Here is an 18,769-nt window from a genome sequence, read left to right on the forward strand (position 1 = left end):
CTTAAAGTCCAGTGTCGAGACCCACTTGGTGCTAGCATGTGTGACCAGGGTGTCATCAATACGAGGAAGTGTGTTGCTGCCCCTTTTTTGGTGATGTCATTCAGATTTTAGCAGACCATTAGTTTGCCATCCTTCTTTGTTACCATAATGACTGGAGATGCTCAGGAACTCGTTTATGGCTCTATTACCCCACTCTTCACCGGGTCGTTACCACATCGCCGAACGTACAATAACGCCGAATCCATAACGCCGAATGCCAAATTGACCACAACGCCGACAGCTATAAAACTGCTGTGTACCACAACGCCGAAATACAGTAACGCCGAAAAATGTTGCTGCGGGTTAGGGGGGACCACAGGAGCAAAATAAAAAACAACTGAATGAATTTGTGTGCTAACCTTACCTAACCTAACCTTTGTGGCAGTCCTGTAATAACATTTTTCGGGGTTAATGTATTTCGGCGTTGTGGTAATTCGGCGTTTTGGTACACAGCAGTTTTCTAGCTGTCGGCGTTGTGGTCAATTTGGCATTTCAGCGTTATGGTTTTCGGCGTTATTGTACGTTCGGCGTTGTGGTATTTCGGCGTTGTAGTACGTCCCCCTCTTCACCATATCTAAAATAATTTTCTCGAATTTTTCTAGCTTTGCCAAAGGCAGTCCCTGTGGAGCTTGCCTTGTCTAATAGGATGTCTATGTTAATAGGATGGTAGACTAGGCTCGGTCATTTAAGGTCACCACCCCCAGATGTAATACATATTTTTTTTGTGAAAAAGCAGTAATTTATTCTGCTTCTTCAGGGGCAAGGTTGTGCTGAAATGGTTTTACTAACTGCTCTAGTTAAGGGCTCATTGGTGGTACAATGTACGCGTATGACATAGTTGCTTCACTCTAGGCCTGCATGATTATGTCGTCGAAAGTCTTTATCAGTTTAGGAGATGGCCTTAATTTTCCTTAAAATCTCATGAAGAATAATATAGCGCTTGTTAAAAAATACTAAGAAATAATTAATTCTCAATTTTTGGTTATCTGTCTATTCAATCATTATGTTATAGTTTAGAAGAATTTATATTATATGTTACCTTTCTTCGTCAAAAAAACTTTTATTTTTACTGCAATTGCAGTTAAGAATTACGTTTTGATGAATACTCTCAGTTAACTAAAACCGAAAAAAAAAAGTTAAAATATATTTTAAAAACCTTTTTTTTAATTTAATATATTTGAAATTCCCATTACGAAAGTACACAAAAATTCTTTTCAATGTTTTTTTTTTTATAATTTTAGATCCTGTTATAAAAAACCCATGTCGTGCTTTCACATTGTAGTCTCATGAAAAATGAGCCGCAAATGTAGAAAATGTGTGCAAGATAATAGGTAATAACTTTAAATCTCAAATTCTCAAATGGTTTGACATGCCCCGAGAAAGATAAGAAAACAATGATAGCAATAGCCTACAGAATTTAAATGATCCGGTCACATGCAATCCGACCGGAATGTAAAATGTGCCAGACACTGAACAATGACTTGTTTATGTACACGTGTGTGAACAGTGTGTCATCTTACAATTGTTTCGCAAGGTGCAATATGAGAGTTGATGTCCCTTATTTGCGTGTTCAAGTGGCGTGTCACTAGCCTGTGAAACTGAACATCGCGTCATGCTGCAATCAGAGGAAATAAACAGTCCATCATATGCAACATGTTCCTTTCACACACAAGTACTCCCGGCAATGTACATCCTGCAATGTAGCTCGGTGTTTCAATATCAGTTTCCACTGAAAAGTAATTATACTGAATTATTTTCCTGAAATATGATATTTCTCAAACTCACTGTTGATGTGTTTTGAGTTTTCGAAAATGACTTTTGTATTTGTTCGGTTTTGCGAATGTATCGTTGACAGCGAGGCGATTATTTAGCAACACAGACATCTAATACGTATGGCGTGGAACCTACCCAGCATTTGTCTGGCGTGATTCAAGAAGTCACGGTTAACCAGCTTCAAAGTGGCTGCACCGCGTTTTCAACTCCGTTCCCGTGAGTTCATGTCCAGTGTTTGGCCATGTCAATTTACCGGTCGGTTGCAGGAAATATGATGTGTACAGCATCACGGCTTGGTATGCACTCGTCAGGTTCCCTAGCATAACCACCACTATACCATCCAGCCTCTGAGCAGACCAGACACTTGTTGCCATCTAGCTCTGTCCTAGCCTGTGAGTCCTCAGTGGCCTAGTGGGACATACTTCGTGTTCAGAGGACACATGTTGAAAGGAATGTATGCTAGTTCTTTGTTTGTGAGCTTTGGTTCACTATATATGGAACTAAGAGTCCACTATGATATAAGAATGTCCTAAAAAATAACAAAGCTGTGTGAGGAAAAACCATAAAAATATTTTCGTAACGTTCTTTAACATGTGATAAAAGTTATTAATCTTTTCAGTTGCACTGTGACACTCTGGAGGTGAAACCTGGAATTCTAGGGCTTATAGTCGTCTATTATTCGGTGAGACCTTGTCTGCTAGGTCGTCTTTTAGAACGGTAGGTCTGATCTGCTATACCAAGTGGTCGTCTCTTCATCGGTCTGCTAGGACTTGTGATCACCTCTTAGTAGATGATACCTTGTCTGCTAGGGCTAGTGGTCGTCTCTTCGTTGGTGAGAATTTGTCTTTTAGGGTTTGTGGTCATCTCTTGGTCGGTAAGAACTGGTCTACTAGGGCTTGTGGTCGTCTCTTTGTTGTGAGACTTGGTCTATTATTGCTTGTGGCTGCCTCTTCGTCGGTGAGAACTGGTCTGCTAGGGATTGTGGTCGTCTCTTCCTCGGTGAGACTTAGTTGCCTCGTAGACTTGTAGTCTTGTAGCCTCATACTCTCATCGACTCGTAGTTTTGTAGTATTGTAGCTTCGTAGGCAAGTCGCCTTGTAGTCAAATGTTGCTGAAGCAGTTATGGCTAAGAGAGCTAGAGCCAATGAATTTTTAAGCCATTGACTTTTGGAGCAAATGACTTTTGGACCAAATGCTGTTGGAGCAAAAATTTGCGAGCCAATGAATTTTTGAGCCAATGACTTTATGAGGCCATAACTTTTTGAGCCCAGGACCTTTTGAGACAAAGACTGTTGAAGCCCTCAGACTGTTGGTAGTCCATGACATTGGGAGCCACAGATTGTTGGAGTTAAAAACTCTTTAGGTCGATGATGTTTGGAGCAATGACTTTAGGAGCCAAAAACAGTTGGAGACAAAGTCAGTATGAATCAAAAATAGTTGGAGGCATCTAACCTAACATAAATTGACGATCGCACCCTACTTAGTTGAAGGTTCGTGTGAATGTACCTAATTTTCTTTAAATGTATGTAGTCAAACCTGTACCATCGGATCCTACTGATCAGATTGAATCCCAATGGTAAGATCTTAACGTTGTGACGAGATCGTATCCATATGGCAAGATCGTATCACGGCGAATATATCGTATCCCTCCGATTAGATCGTTTCCTACCAAGTTTATTTGTCTTAAAAATGTGTTGTTTTTTTTTTCATTAAATATGCTTCCTAATTTATGTACTTCTCTATTTTCGAATATGCTTCCAAATGTGCTTCCTTTTTGTGAAGTGTTTTTCTAAAAGTTCTTCCGTTTTTTTAATGTGCTTTCAAATATGCTTCTTTTTTAATGTGCTTCCTTTTTGATTGTACAACGATAATAGATTACTCGGGAAACGATTGGCCTTGTATTTTGGAGACTAGTTGTATATATGCCTGACTTTCAGCATGGCCTGACTAAAATGTTTGTCGCGTATCAACCAATAATACCTCTTGGTTCGGAGACGCTCGGCCTATGCGCATGATATTGTAATTAAACTGTTTAGAATGTTCGTCGAGTATCGACGGTAAATAACTCTTGGCTACTGACCAGATGTGTTTGACCACCTGCTCAACGCACCGTACTAGCAGCTGGATGTGGCTGGCGACCTTCTAGACATGCGTGCTTGGGTACTGAATGGACGTTCCCAGACAACCAAATGGATGTGCCTGGCCACTGAATGAAGATGCTTACCCAACATCTGGATGTGCCTAGTTATTAGACTTGCTGTACCTGGCCAACAACTTATATGTGTCTGACTATCAACTGGTCGTGTTAGCCTGACCTACTGGACATGTCTGGTTAATCGATTGCCATGTGGAAATAGACTAAAAACGCATTTCAAGTCATGCCTTCTACGCAGACAATATTGATCGAGAAAAACTTGTAATTTCCTTTTTTTTATCTCCTAGTAGAGTAGAAAATTATGTTTAAAAAATTTTCTTTGCATTGGTTTTTTTTCTCGAACCTGTCACTTTAAACCAAATTAAATAATTTTTTGCATATAACAAGTATCAAACCGTGATGATCAAATCAATCATTAAATTAATGAATGATTTTTTTAAGATCTTTTGGAATTTTTTAGAATTTCTAGCTTAAAAATTACAGATTTTCATGATGGCGGACAAATTTTAAAATGACAGGTTCCCTGGAAATAAATGATTCCTGCACTCTAGCGCGTAAAATTTAACCTAATATGGTGGCAATGCCATCTTGCAGACGAAAACTATTTCGGATCTAAGATGGTGGTCTCCAGCAGAGTAAAACAAGATGGCTGCCATGATATCACACTCACTGTAATATCTGCTTCGGCATTAGTGATGGAAGGTCAGTCTGCCAGCGGCTTTCTTGGAGGAAGTAAACATCGCCATTATTTAGTCGATTGGCATAGCCGAGTTCGAACCGAAAACTCCACAGTGTAAGATTTTTAACTAAAATTTAATCAAATTAATTTTATTATAATTTTAAAAATTTTCCTTTTAAATTTGGAAAATAATTACTGATTTTCAAGATAGTGGAAAAATTCCAAAATGGCTTAATTTTATTAAAATTTTATTAATTATTTTTATTAAATTTAAAAAAAATTACATATTTCTGGCATGAAACTTAGGGATTTTCAAGATGGCAAACATAACAAAAATAGCAACGGTATCGGCCAAGGTTCAAGTCAAGGTCAAAGCTCCCTCCAGAGGCTTATTGGAGGCTTGTCCATGGAAATAAAGCCTCAATGCGGACATTTGGCTTTTTTTTTTTAAATTTGTGGATTAAAAATGGGAATATTTTCCTCAAAATGTGAATTTTTCCCTCTAAATAGGGAACTTTCTAGGAATTTTTAGTAATTTTTTTATGAATTTTTAGTGTTAGGTCAGCCAAGAGTGCCACTGTGATGTCACAATCCAAGATGGCGGTGACAATCATCAATTTATAACCTGTACTCTGCGCCAGGAGCCCACTATATATACCACTATCGTTGCTGTATCGCAGAGCAGAAACTCCCAAGAGAATGCAGGAAATGGAGATTATCATTTTGAGCACTCACTGGTAAGACAGCCTATCACTACTGTAGCACGGTAGAATCTTGTACCACTCTGCAGACAATGCAGATACTAATGCTAGAGGCTCACACATGCAGCCTGTCACCATTGCAGTATTTAACTAACCTGCTCCAAAACTGCAGGCAAGGCAGACACACATGTTGGAGCACTCGCACATGAAGCAAATCACTGCTAGAGCACGGTATAAGCTTGCACCACTCTGCAGTCAAGGCATATGCTCACGCTGGACCACTCACTTATGCAGCCCATCACCAATATAGTGCAGTACGACATTACGCTACACTGTAGGAATGGTGTATTCTCATGCTGGAGCACTAACTGTTGTAAAGCAGCAGGAGACTGCGCCAAACTTGAGGCTAGCAGACAATCATGCTTGAGTACTCACACGTAGTTGGATACCGTCCAATCTGAAGGCAAGGCGGGCACACGTCCTGGAGCACTCAAATGTGTATATACCATCACTGTTGTAGTGCTGTAGGAGTCTGCACAACTTTGCAGGCAATGAAGATGCCCACACTAGAAGTCGTTTACTTCTAGCCGACCTCCTCCCATCGTGTAACAACTTTGAGCAGCAAAAGTTAAAAGTTACAGAGAAATAGAGAACTTTTTGACGTGACAACGTCTAATTAATCGATGAACGCCGGCTGCACGCACGAAAAAGTGTCCCGTTACGCACATTGTCCAGTTACGCTATGTCCCGTTACGCTCATTGTACGCTTGCGCCGCATCTATCTCTCTTCCACTCGATTGGAACAACCATCGATTTGACTTTTTCGTGGCACATTAAACTTGAAACAATCACATTAGTTTCCTACTTTTCCTATGATCGTCCTATCCTTAACATAATAACACAGATTGGAAGAAGTTAAATAGCAAACATGTATTAAAGTTATAGTTAACATAATCTCTTCGTTAAAGTAATAAACATATTTGAATTAATGAGTGCAAATAAAAGTAAATTTATCAATTAAATTGTAGATTTCATTTCACTCCTTCTTTGTATACATACAAAATAGCGATAATTCAATAAAAATGATTTAATTTTATTCATAAGAGTATGCAATCATGTCATCAATGTTTTGTTATGACGTTGTCACGTTAAACTATCGTCCGTAAACCGACTTTACAGACAACCCATTTTTTAGGACGTACGTACTTCCGTTGTTCGGCCGCTTCAATGATCTGCACCGAGGATTGCGTTCAGAACTGTCGTTAGGCTGGAGTGTTGGTACACCCAGTGACGCGAGGAGGAGCGCCATATAGCCGGCTCTTGACGGACTGCGGTCCGCCGTGCGTGTGGCCACAAGGTCGGCTCCCACGCTCGCTCAGGCCCTGGGGGCGGACAGGCGCGCCGGGTATAAGGCAGCGGCTCCCAGGGACACGCCCCAGGCAGCTCCCAGGGGCACGCCCCAGCGAGGAGCCATGGGTCGACTGCTGGTGAGTCCTGCACGCTCTTCGTGTTCTGCTCCGCTCTCTCGAGGCTTCCGAGTTGAAGGTGGCTGCAGTCGTGGCCGACAAGCAGCTAGTCGAGCCATTCTCGCGTTGCTTTTGACGTGATAACGTCTTATAAATAAACTGATGAACACCGGCTGCACGCACGAAAAAATTGTCACGTTCCGCATGAGCCGAGCGTGCGAGAACCGGCCAACCTCCGTGCGAGAAAATCTTCTATAACATCAAACAGGTTGAGGCGAGATTTTTTAACTAATTGTTCGTGATTATATTTAAACAAATTATTTAAATTTAATTTGCAAAAGCTTTATATAATATTTAAAAATTAAATAGTATACAATTTTTCATCAATGTTCTCTTATGAAGTTATCACGTGAAATTATCGTCCGTAAACCGACTTTACAGACAACCCCCTTTTTTACTATCGCTGTCTTTCAGTTTCCCTCGGCATATGCCAAGGTTGCCTTTCAATCATACGAAATGCCAGTAACTATTCTTGAAAGTGTGTCAAGTGATCCGAGAGACGGCCAGTGTAAGGCAGTAGTGCCAGCACCACTATTACTATCTCCCCTGTGGAACCACTCCTGCGAGATGGACTTCCGGGCTCTTGCCCCGCCCTGCAGCTGAGCACGTAGCCGTGGGCTCAAAATATGTTATAAGTATTTAGTTTTAAAAACTGTATTTATTTTTAATGTTTGATTATACTTACTTCGCCAAAAATATGCGGTAGTTTTTAAACTGAAATTCAAACATATTATTACTTCAGGGTATTTCATCACCAACCGCTTAGTGTATTCATCAAAATTCTTAATACATTTCATTGGGTTTCCTATAGTGTTACTAAACATTGTAGCAGGAAGGACAATAATGGAAAGTCATTAAAAAAAACTGGAGACGCGTGATGCAGCGCCTGATTCAACGCCGTGAGCGCATTTGTGAAAAAGGTATTTTGGCAATATATGTAGAAAGTAGAATTTTTCTCATTTTTCGGCAGTTGTGGTTATTTATTATGGCTTGAGAAGTTTTTTGCAATTTTGTGTTGCAACAATTAAGATGTGCCTAACTGTTCAAAGTCGTTGTTTTAAGTTAAACTTCTATAGGCGAATTGGTGCAGAAGTCATCTGCTTGAAGCAGTATCTACTATATATATTCACTTACACGAACATCGGTGGAAATATGAAGCGTTTTATTGGTATGCCAAATACATCTTTGTGATACAATATTCTTCTGGAATAAATTTTATTAATTTAACTGTCATAAAGCTGAATAGACAATTTTTAAAATATCCTATAATTCTCTGATTACCACATTTAATTACAATCTTATACACCATAAGATTAATGGTATATTTAACTTGGTGGTATCGTCTATGACTGTTTAGTATACAATCAAAAAATCAAACCACATCAAAGATTCGTTTTTTATATTTTATTATTTAAGTTTGTGTTGCATATTAACACAATTTTTTAAGCATTAACATTATATTAATACTTTTTATTTGTTAAGACAGGGTTATAATAATTTTATTCCGTAGCTCAGGCCATTGGTTTGGTAAATTTTCACATGTTAGGCATATAACATATATTATTACATATAATCAAAATAAACCTTATAAATGCAGTCGAAGTGATTGATTGGAAATATCTTAATCCCTACAAATATTATAAATGGAAAGTGTGTTTGTCTGTTTGTCCCTCTTTCACGCAGAACCGGAGCGCCGGATCAACATGGTATTTTCCAAATGGATAGTTTATGGGCTGAAGAATGACGTAGACTATATTTAATAATGAAAATCTATACTAAGGAAATGAAAAAGGTGTGAATTCAGTTTTGTAATAGAAAATCATAGGAGGTAGGTCACATACACAAAGTAGTTTCTGTCATTTCCCTATTTAGTAGGTATAGTAATATGGCAAAATATGGCAATATCATATCCTTCTCCTTGGCTAAACCTATCCGCTAAGTGAAGCTAGCGAACTAAAGGTGCTAATAACAGTTTAGTTTAAAACTTCGTAAATAGATGGCGTTGGCTTGAATTTGTAATGTGCTACCGTTTGGTGCATCCGTCACGTCTTGCCTAGGTTTTACCTGCATTCCCCAAAAAGTGATTCTGAAGAATGGTGTCCCGGTTTGGCTGATGCGTAGCCTTGATGCACCGAGGTTGTGCAATCAATGGCACTTTAAAATCCAAATTTACATTTTTAAAAGTGTAGGCTATGTCCTACATACTTGAAACTCGGTAATGATGTTCTTTATATTATGATGTGTTTATACCAGGAAACGCCGATAAATAAGAGTTTATGTTTGTTTGGTTGTTTTTTTTTTAATACAAATCTTAAGTTTTATTTAGAGATTAGTGAAATTACACACACTTGACCCTCAAAATGCTGTCTTCATAAGAATTCTAAAAACCACCAACAATCCCCTTTCCCATTGTTGAAGTGGAATTTTCCACAACTGTCGTTTAAAATAAGAGCCATATTTCTGTTTACGTTTCATTTTGAAAAGAAAAAAATAAGGGATGTCACTGCCTGTGTCTACAAACTTTATGCAAAGCTAAATGAGATCACTGCATATGAAGAAATAAAAAATCACATATCTGCAGCATTAATTGCTTTTTAATTTTTGTTCTTTGTTTAAAATAATACCCTTTAAAAGCATTTTTCTGAATATTTTATTGTAATTTTCTATAGTAAGTCTCTTCTAAAAAACTTTAAATAAAAATTTGAAATTGTAATCTTTGAGATGTATTATATTTAATGACTGCTAAACATCACTGCAATAGTTTGCCAGTAGCTCCAGTGGCAGTTGTTAGGTTAGGTAAGGTACTTTTAAAACGCTGTGAACTGTTGTAAATAGTTGGCTAGTCCAAGTTAACGACATTAGAAATATTTAACAGTGTTCTTAGTGACAGTAGTTCTTAAATATTCCATGTTCGGACATTAACTTTTTCAGGTGAACATCTATAATAATTAAATAAATATTTAATTATGTTTCACACTATAATTTGCAAAATAAACGATTTACAAAATTTTAGGTTTGAAGAGAGGTATGTTTCATTATACAAAAGTTTATATGATCTGTGTCCTTTTGTTATGGTTATTGTTAGGTAAATCTTCATGATCATAAAGTCAATATATATGTTTCTAGGCAGTGAAAATGTGTTTTCGAGTTTGAATACGCTGTTAAAATACAGATGTATAAAGTGAACATTCATCTCTACGACAAGTTTTTAAGCGACGAGATTGTAACACACTGGAATTTGAATTTGAATATTCTTCAGTCTGAGCTGTTAGGTGCATTGTAGTCGGGTGTCGCTAGCATTCGCGATGTTAAAAAGGCTTAAGTTAACTGTATTGTCCTAACACGATATTTGCTTTTATCGCTAAAACATTACAATTCCTTAAATCATTATTTTACCTTACAGTGCGCTCATAGAGTTGTTTATTCAATCTTCACTGTATAGGATCTTTTCCAACACTGTACCGGGGAAGGTGCTACAGCAGACGTTGTTTTTTTAATAACGAGCGAGAAAAGTGCTAAGCTTAAATACTAGTTTAGTTTCTACTATATTTAACAAAACATAAAAAAGCACGTGTTCTCTGGTTCAGTGGTTATAATCTTCAGGTATACCCACTCTCTCTGAATTGCTGCAACATACAAATTTTATAGAATAAATTATCATAAATACAACGATTGTTTACAACACTTGTTAATTTGAGGTGCATTATATTTTCAGAGAGGAATAATACTATATTTATGTATATGTACATTTTTGAAGAAAACCATCAAAATATTGGCAGGGTTAATCAGGAATAGGCGGAGAAAACTAACGCATGGTTTCCTATATCTAGATCATTAAAAAACCAAAATTAAAAAAAAATACAAAAACATTCAGAAAAAATAAACAAATTACAATAATTCTGGCTTGTGCTAGAACTCTATCCTTGCTTGACAAAGGAGAAGTTCAGAAGCTGGCAGAATCTGTTTTTGTAATTATTTATTATTTGTTTATATTTTTACTTTCAGAATTTTGTTTATTTATTTAATATAGATTAAGGAAAATGAGAGTTAGTTTTGTCTCGGTGCTCCTGATTATTCCTGACCAGACATCTTCTGATGTTTCGCGAGTGCTCCTGTTCATTTCTGAGAAATCGATATCTGCATGAAAAATATTTACTTAATGAGTCATGTAATTTTATTCAGAATTACGTTTAAATAATGTATTTCTGTTGCTAAATAAGAACTTACACTATTTTTATCAGGTGGAATTCAAACTAAAATATCATTACTTAGTCCAATAATAGGTCTTAACACGGTTGAGAAACACAATCATGTAAGACAATATTCCTTCTCCTTGATGTCTAGCGAAGCCCTCCTCTTGCGATTTTGAGTGAGAATCTCGCATCCCACATGAAAAATTAATAACATTTACCTCGTAAATATTGCCACGTAACATGTGGTGACCTCTGTTGTTGACAAACAGAACTATTTGGCCACAAGTCTTTCAGAATTGAAAATTAACTCTCGCTGATGGATAACTAAAATATAGTTAAAATTCTCTAATTGCATCTATCAATAGTCGCAGATGCTATCATAGATCCTGGTTTGTTGTCTGCAGCTGAATCGGAAGGACACAGCTGGAGACACTGGAGCAAACGATTTTTGTCCTGAGAAGAAATGCTTGTGTTAAAAACCCGCCACGCAAAATTCTAAGCTGTAATCGGTGTAGTAGGTTGTTAACACGAATTGATAGGTTGTAAAGCCAAGACCACTTACGAGATAAAGGACATCGATACAGCTAGCCACTTAACTAAGGAAGTGTGTGCTGCTTGATGTAAATAATTTTCCTTGCAGTGTGCGCGATTGTGTTCATATCTCTCCCGATCACGACAAAGAACTTTTGAAGAATTCTGACTGTTTAAGGAAAACTTACTGATAAATGGAAGTATCATCACTATGAAAAGTGAGAATACATTTAAACTTATATAAGTCGATCCTCCATACTTTGGAATAATGATAGACACTTAAAAAGAAAAATTTTAGACGATAAAGAATCTTCTGAGTCAAAAATTTCGATGGTGATGGCGACAGTGACTCTGAAAATGGTGACGCGATCGAAGACTGTGATGAAGCCCTGAGACCAAAACAATGGAAACGTCGTAATAAAATGATTTATTCTGATAAAGCTTACAATGATCACTGGAGCGAAAGTGATATTAAAAGTAGGTATTATAAACATGCAAAAAAGATGAAAGCAGCATAAGAGATTGATTACGCATCATGGGAAGATCCTAACATATTAGTCGACAGGTTAAGACTTCTACATGCTTCGCTTTGTGCAGGAAACTATTCGCACATCAAAGGAGCACTCATACTCAAAGAACTGAGAGCAGCTGGCTACATACAATAACGACTCGTTTTACATGCATCTGTATAAATAAAAATAATATTTTGGATTTTTAAAGTTTTTGTTATTGTTATTTTACGATAATTGATTTCTAACTTAGACTGAATTCAAGCGAATGCATGTTCAATGTCTGCATAACATGTCAATTGCGTGTCCTGTGTGTGTGTATTATGAGTTAATTACAGGTCCTGTGTGTCTACTGTGTTTTCATAGCGTGTCAAGTGTATGTAAGGTGAGTCCATTGTGTGTACTGTGTATGTTCATTTTGTTTTCAGAGTGTGTACTGCCAGTCCCTAATGTGTAAAGTGTGTGTTCTGTGTTGGTCATTGTGCATACTGTATGTTCATTACGTGTCTTGTGAGTGTAATGTTTTCTCATTGTGTATTAATTGTGTGTACTGAGTGTTTTTGCGTGTCCAGTGTGTGTCCATTGTTTGTATTGTGTGTACTGTGAGTCCATTGTGTGTACTATTTGTTTTCTGTGTGTTATTGTGAGTACTTTGTGTTCAATGTGTGTCCTCTGTGTGAAATGTGTGTATAATGTGTGCCCTATGTGTGTGTACTGTGTGTCCATTGTGTGTTCAGTGTGTGTACTGTGTGTCTATTGAGTGTATTGTGTTCTTATATTTTGTTGAATGTGTTTCGTTTCGTTGGATTATGTAGTCAAATCTTTAGTAGCTCTTGTTCAAACCTCTTGGTCTTGATAAAGCAATTTTCAGGGATTCTTAGTCCTTAATTAAATGTAAAACATGTTCCGTTGGGTTAATAGCTTGTTCAATTGGTTTTATCGATACTTAAGTCTGACAGTTCAGATACTTTGTCTTGCCTGCTTGAAATATGTTATATTTGTTACCGACGAAGAAGGCCTTGTGGTTCGGAGACGTTTGATTTATACTCCGGACGTTCTACATGAGCTGGCCTCGTTGTCTGAAGACACTTGGCCTATAATTATAACATTGTATATGAATTGTTTGGAAGGTATTTCATGCATCGAAAAATTATACCTTCATGCTAGGCACAGCGACACCCTATTTAATTCGTCGGACATGTTTATTGTATAGAGTCGGTTTTCTTATAAAGAATTATTAATAAAATTCACAAAAAGAGATGGGAAACCGAATTTAAAATTTATTTTAAGCTTCAGTCAGTCTTATCACTGGCCGAGAATCCAACCAAGGATGGGAATCGATCGAGACAATAATAATTTTAATAAATAATTATTATTATAATTTTTGGAATTTTCTCCTATTTTCTAGGTTATTTTTAATTGCGAATTTCCAATATGGCGGCCATTATGACATCGTCGGTTTAATGGCGGCTGGTGGACTAGGAATCTAAGCTGCTCTTAGGTTTTGTCACTCTGTTTTATTGAATAAATATATTTTAACAAAGACTACATTTTTATTCATAGTCCATGACTCTAACCAATGATAGTAGTCCATCGCATCAATCAATTAAATATTTGCTGATTTTTTATGATTTTTGTAATTTTTCCCGAATTTCTGGTTAATTAATACGTATTTTCCAGATGACTGTAAAAATGTCATAATCGGCTTACTAGAGGCTGATAGTAGAGGAATTTAAGCTTATTTTAGGACTTTCAACCATATTTATTGAAATAATTATTTTTTTTTTCATAAAATTAAAATTTTTGCATCGACCAAGTAGGGGAGAGCAGGGTAAAGTGGCCAGGGCGGGCAAAATGGCCATCGGCTGTTACTCCGCTAGTGAGTGCTGAAGTCTGGTGGCGAGGATGTGAAGCATTTGTAAGAGACGCCATTAGTGTTCTGAGAGCACCCGGCCTGTTTGCAGTGAAAGTTACTTGATTTATTAAGGAGTTAAGGGTTTTGATATTTCTGATGTAAGGTAAGTGATAATTACTGTTGGTCATGTGTAAATGCTTAGTAATGCCATATTATTATTTAATATAGCATAGCGAAAAGAGCATGTTTTATACTTTAAAACCACATATTAATAACTGTAGAAGAATTCGTAGGTTTTTTTACCCCACTAGTTTTTGTGTAATGGCGTCTCAGAGGGCAAAGTGGCCAGGTGGCTGGCCACTTTGCCAGACTACATGGCCATTTTACCCGACTGTATGTTAACTTTGCCCGAACTGTATACTTAGATCTATTTATGTATTCCTAAATGATAAAATAAAATTGAACATTTTAATTCTTTCAATCTGCACTATAAATGTTTAACGTGTATGGCAATGTGTGTGTGTTCTTTCGTGTACTCAGTTCCAAGTAAGTAATCTGCTTGAAGAAGCATTTTTACGAGCAGCTTTGCCAGCTACAGCTATTAATGTATTTCAGAAATGTGGTATTGTTCCGCTGGACCCTAACATATTTTCCGACTCAGATTTTTTCGCTGCAGAACCCACGGATATTTCATTGGCCAATGTTAATCCTGTAGAAGTTGGCAGTAACGATGATGCAATGTCTGATGGCGGTGAAGAAATATCTCAAGGAAAAGATGTAACAGTGGGTGGTGTAGTTGATACAGTTGCTGGTAGTGAAGGTACGATGACTGACGGTGAATGTACAGCTGCTTATGGTGACGATGCAGCTGATGTTGATGAAGGTACAGCTGCTGGAGGTGAATACAAAGTTGATGGCGGTGAAGATACAATTACTGGAGGTGAAGATGTAGAAGCTGGCTGTGAAGATGGATCAACTAAGAATGGAAAGTCCAAAAACATTAGCAAATGTCTATATAAGAGTCCAGTGACGGGTTCTGAACCAAGTACATTATTTGCAATATCTCCAAGAGATATATTACCTTTGCCAAAATGCCCAAAATCCAACATCACTAAACGCAAAACTAATTGTAAGAAAGGTAAAGCAGCGATTCTTACTTAGAGTCCGTACAAGAGAGAACTTTTGGAGAAGTCTAAAAGGGAAGGTCAAAATAACAAAAAGAGAACCAAAACAAGCAACAAAAGTCAAAACAAAACATTTACAAATGTCAAATCCCAAAAAAATAGAATTGAAATGATGAAAAAACCTGCCAAAAGTAGGCAAAGCCTTTTCAACGAAGAGGACGAAGGTGAGAGCGATGACTCTGACTGCTTATATTGTTTGGAAGCATATTCAAACTCAAAAACAAATTATGTTTGGATCAGGTGTTCCGGATGTCACCGCTGGGCTCACGTAGTGTGTGCTTGCTGCGAAGAGAAAAATTGTGACTTTTTATGCGAAGGCTGTAGACAACTGTTTAAGTTATGTATGATATGTTAGGTTTTAATTTTTAATTGGTTCTTTTTTAAGTGAAGTCAAGACATTTTATTTGAAGACACTTAAAACTTTAGCACTCTGTTTTTAACATAGTGTAAATTCAATTGCTTTTTTTAAGGATGTTTTGTTGGGATTTTAGTTCGTAATTTTATTTTATTTAGATATTGTGGAAACAATTTTTTATATCTATCTCCTGAACTTGCTAACAAATTGTATACACACCTTAGTTTTATATTTATTATTATAATGAGTTGTGATAATGTTTTACCTACGTCGGGTAAAATGGCCAGTCAATGGCCATTTTACCCGACATATGTGGGCAAAGTGGCCATTTGGTACTATTAATTTTAAAATTTAATAAAAAATAATGGTTTTCAAGACATAACGAAATTAATATTTTTTGATTGTACGAAAACTATGTTATATGAAGGGTTATTTTATATTTCAATTTTAATTACAATATAAAATTTATGTATCGTTTTACCTTAGGATGGCCACTTTACCCTGCTCTCCCCTATCTAACAAAGGACAGGAAACGATCGAAAAGTCAGTATATTATTTTCAGATTTTTTGAATGACTTCTGTAATTTTTCCAGAATTTATAGCTAAACAATTAAGAATTTACAAGATGGTGTCCAAATTTCGATCTGTAGTGTGTGCCGCCTACTAGTATTTAATGCACAATTTTAAATTTGAATTTTTAAAAAATAATGTCACCAGTCATTCTTTTGCTGCGAGAACTTAAACCTCTTCCTCCTCCTGTACACTCCCATTCAATCTTTGTCAGACCGGTCTCCTCCATTTTTCCCATTCCTAGATACGATTTTTGCCGGGTGTTTTGCCAGTCAGTCTGGGTATCCTTTTATTCCCGCCTTGGCGCACGAACGTCGCCTGTAATTCGCCTCCAATCCGTGACGAGAACTGCTATGTCCTGCAAGCTCTCAGGGCAGACTATTTCTAAGACCTCGCCTGATGTAAGTCATTTTCACCAACGTACAGTCATGCCTCCGGGCACAGTAGAGCCTCCTTTCCACTGCCACAGCAGTCTCCACACACCCCACCTCTCCAAGTTTTCCTGGGAACACTGCCCAGAGCACTGACCGGCCACTAACCCCGGCCAGGGTCGGCCTGTCCCAAGGCCACAACTCCAATCCCAAAAACGTACTGCTCATGCACCCTAGAGGCAGTTTTGCGAATCACTTCCCCTGGGTGTTTGAACGCCCGCTAAACGCTTGACCTCTGGCGTCTCCCGCAGTAACCAGTACCCCGTAGTTCCTTCCCAGGCCACCAGAGCGCTGGCCTAGTCCGCTCCATAAGCCCCATGCTGCCAGCTGTCACCTCGTGTGAGTTGACCTCTACTTGGTTCAGCCACACCTCAGTAGGTCGCCATGACATCGGCCAGTACCACCAACTTCGAGATATGGAAGCCAGTATTTCTCGACAAGCCCCTCGGTAATCTTCGGAACCTTTCGGTCCTGAAGCCGAAGCCTCCCTCTTTCTTTTCTTTAACTTCGTCTTTTAATTACGGGTCACTGCTGCTCCAAACTTACTGCGCGCCGCGGCTCCGGACTGACCACTCCGTATCTCCGTCATCAGGACGCCTCTCCGTTCTTCTTTTAAGATGTAATCAGCTGGGCAAGGGATATGATTCCCACAACTGTAGTGATTAGCCTTTAGTCAGTCTGTGTAGCTATACCTCGTAGGAGTAGTCATGTTTTATTCATCATAATTTATTAATTTATTAATTTTTTAATCATGGAAATGTCCACTGCAACCGCGAGTTCACGAGCCCGGCACCCGGGCTGATCCTGGAGCCACCTCCCTGTTGACAGGGTACAAGAACCATACACATTCCAAGGACCAGATCAGTCTCCAAGGGCCGGATGACTAAGGCCCTCTGACGCCCAGCAATCGTCAAACCGCCAGCCCTTCATTTTTTTTTTTAACCTTTTCGGACTAGCATTGAATCACGACATTGAACAGATCAGACAACCAGAAATGTTTCATGAGGACTTAAAAGATCCACCGTATTCTGGGACTGCGACTCAGTTTATTGTAACGAATTTTATTTAAATTGTGTTAATGATCAATTTAATTGTCTAATAAAGGCCGGCCCATTCTTTTAATAATGTGATTATAAATCTATGTTATATATTTTTTTGTTGATCAAATTATAAAATATTATGTGAAAATGATCAAAAGTAAAATAAAAACAGAGGTACTAATATCTAGATGAAATCATTATTTTGCCTTCTGAAACCAAAATATCCACTAGTTACCCCCAGTCATCAAGATAAACTGAGGAGTGTAACAAGTGTGCCACAGTAATTATAAATGATTACTGCACTCTAGTGTGTAAAAATTAAACTGGTAGCATGGCTGCGAAGCCGTTCCAAGTACTCTTGTGATGCGTCCAGGGAGCCAGAGAATTGAGATGTTTATGTACGAAGTTCGCATTGTGTACTGATTATGGGGTCCAGTTGTTTCAGACATGGCCGAACTGGGACTATAAAGCAGTGTGGTGTTGCAGATGGTGCTGCTACTGGTGGCGGTGGCAGCATGCGTGGTCTGGAGTGCTGCCGCCCCCGAGCAGGCTGAGACACTGGAGGCGGCAGAGTACCGCTACAGGGGCGGCCGCCCCAGGTACTACTACCGGTACCCCCGATACCCCATGTACTACAGGAGGTGGTGGTAGCCTGCCAGCGACTACTCTTGTGGGTCCTCAGTGCTATCACATCGCCTCAAAGACCACTGTTTGTTTCACTGTGTGCGACCCTCTCCTCTACTCTTGTTTACTTACAACAGTGTAATAAAGATGTTTGAGTGCAGTGCAATTCCGTAGTCTCTCTCATTCTTTCTCCATTTGCGCATCCCTTCAGCCAGTTGGGTACTGTACGAATCACTAGGGGGTGTTTCTTCCTCCTACTGGGAGTGTGAAACCTCCTCAGCAGATGATTGTCGGAGCTGTTGCCAGCGCTAGTATGCGAGATATGATCCAATAGGAACGTGGAATGGGTGCATGGTTGCGAATATACAGCCTCTCCGCACCTAGGCCAACTCAATACCTGCCACATGGCATTAGTGTGTTCCGCAAAAGTGAGCTCTGCCTGGAATCCTCGTCCCGACACCCAAAGAGGTATCTGGTGAGGTGGAAACCCCTAAATGCTGCAGAAACTTCATCAGGGGTCAGCACTCTCAGGCCCTCAGGCTGTGGGTCCCAAAGGCCTGCTTATCAGCGTGAGATTAGCGAGGCAAAGTGGTAGAGGCCAGTC

This window comes from Bacillus rossius, chromosome 16 (genome assembly GCF_032445375.1).
Source record: "Bacillus rossius redtenbacheri isolate Brsri chromosome 16, Brsri_v3, whole genome shotgun sequence".
NCBI classification, from domain to species: Eukaryota; Metazoa; Arthropoda; class Insecta; order Phasmatodea; family Bacillidae; genus Bacillus; species Bacillus rossius.